Source organism: Rhamphochromis longiceps, linkage group LG19 (assembly GCF_057381845.1).
Source record: "Rhamphochromis longiceps isolate RC_006_pf linkage group LG19, R_longiceps_female_GT1.1, whole genome shotgun sequence".
NCBI classification, from domain to species: domain Eukaryota; kingdom Metazoa; phylum Chordata; class Actinopteri; order Cichliformes; family Cichlidae; genus Rhamphochromis; species Rhamphochromis longiceps.
The window spans coordinates 17255454-17257879 of record NC_140575.1 but is presented as its reverse complement, the minus strand read 5'-3'; positions in this window follow the sequence as shown (position 1 = coordinate 17257879).

Sequence of the window (2426 nt, the reverse complement as noted above, 5' to 3'; positions counted from 1 at the left end):
GTGCAAGAGGGAGCCTTGTAATATACACATTACTTTGATGTATTAAATCATGTTATTTAATGGCAGAGATTAATCAGATATTTAGATAAAGAAATCATATAAATACTTTCTTTGTGACTTTATGTCAAAATGGTTATAACAGTGAGGGATACTTCACACAGTGATTTCATGATTCTTATATTTTTTGAGTGGTGAGTGAAGCAGCCTGAAACACTATAATATAAAGCAGATGGAAGATAAAAACTGTGTTGCTCGATTGTGATGTTGTAAACACAAATTGCATCCAAATGTACAATGATTTTTTCCATTATTAAACAGTATTTGTAGCTTGGCTGCTGGAATCATGTTTGGTGTTCTTCCTTAAGCACATTTGAAAATGCCACAGGCTCAGTAATCACTCTGCTGGTACAAAAAAGGAAATGTGTGTTTTGGTTTGAACATGCTTGAACATCATGTTCCTTTGATATAATGATTACATCCCCAATAGACTTGGTGCTTCGTCTTCATTGTATTTAACTATCCAGCATTTTGTCTGCGAGAGAAAAGCCAGCAGACGCAGAGATGGAGGCTCCCACAATAAGTAAAAAAAGAAGATACTGAAATGGATATGGGCCATTTAGTTCAGTCAGAGGCATTCAGGGATGAAAAATCTATTGAAGGACACAGAACTGAAAGGGAGGTCTTGTGAAAGGACATGAAGGCCAGCCGTAGATTGCACACTTAATTGTTTCAGATCATCAATCAAACCTGATTATAAGAAGAAGACAACTCAAGTACAAAATTCAGTTTTCAAAAAAAAGTTATCCAAACCTTTCTGGTTCTGTGTGAAAAAGTAATTCGATCCTCTGCTAAAATCTTGAATTAATTGTGATCAATCACATATTTTTGAAAGCTGAATTGAGTTTAACTAGACACACCCAGGACTGATTAGTGAACCTGCCTGACAAAGTGAAATCAGCTGAAAGATATTAAAAAGCAACACTTCATGATTCCATCTAAAGAAACTGCTTTGATTGACATTCATGAGTCTGGAAAGGGTTAAAAATAAATTTCTAAGATTTTGCGGCTCCAGCGAACTACGGTGATCGGTGTTCAGAAATGGAGAAAACTTGGAACATTGGTAGCCAGTCTATTAGAACTACTCCAAGAGCACATTAATGGCTCATCCTGGAGGTCACATATGAACCTAGAATACAATCTGAAGAACTGCAGGGCTCACTTGCCTCAGTTAAGGTCAGAGTTCATGGTTCAGCAGTGGCATCTGTGAGAGAGTTCCAACCAAGAAGAGAAAACCACTGCTGATCAATGGGATCATCTCACATTAACCTAAGAAACATGTTAATGATCCCCAAGATCTGTAGACTGGTGAGACAAAAGTAGAACCTTTTTGAAGGTTTCTGTCTTGTTATATCTGGCGTCTAACTAACCCAACATTTCATACAAAGAGCATCATACCAACAGTCAAACAAATGTTGGTATGATAGGCAGTGTTGGGAAGGTTACTTTTAAAATGTATTGCATTACAGAATACAGAATACATGCCCCAAAATGTATTCTGTAACGTATTCCGTTACATTACTCAATGACAGTAACGTATTCTGAATACTTTGGATTACTTAATATATTATCATGCTTTTTACAACAACGTGAATGTACTATTGCTGTGTGATTTATTACTATTACTGAAGGTCTGCGACTCCGAACTGTAGTAAAGGGACCTCTGACTAATACGGCGGGGTCCCTGTCGGCTCGTAGCCGAAAAATAGCTTTACTTTGTTGTGTGGGTCAACTTTTCTTGCGAGAGACAGAGAGAGGCGTTGAAAGACTGCTCCAACGGAACTTATTGTTTTAGGAGGAAAACACGAACACGGTGTACAGTCGAGTCTTAATAGCTTACTTACAACTGGGTTCGTCAGGCACTCTTCTTGGCTGAAGTGGTTATTATTATATTTACATGCTTCCAGCTCCCGTTTTTCCTCGATGACAACTCCTACCTTTCCACTCCCCTTTTTCTCCCTCCTCGCGCTCACAGACCCGTATGGCAGTCCATTCTCCCAGCAACACGGACTACACTGCCCATGATGCTACATTCTTTAGAGCTATGCTTGTAGCATTCTGCCTGTTAGCTTAGCACAACAACAACAACAATGAAAAGGCGCTCTCTCACCCAGGAAACACACAGTCGCAGAGAGAGAGAGAGAGAGCGTCGCCCTGTAACCATGGCAACCGTAACGCTTCCGCCTGGAACAACAGAACGTAGCTGTCAAACAAAACCCAAACAGTCCTGACCTGCGACAAAATGAAACGGGAAAGTACCGCAGTGTAATCCATTTATTTCAACAAAGTAACTGTATTCTGAATACCACCTTTTTAAACGGTAACTGTAACGGAATACAGTTACTCATATTTTGTATTTTAAATACGTA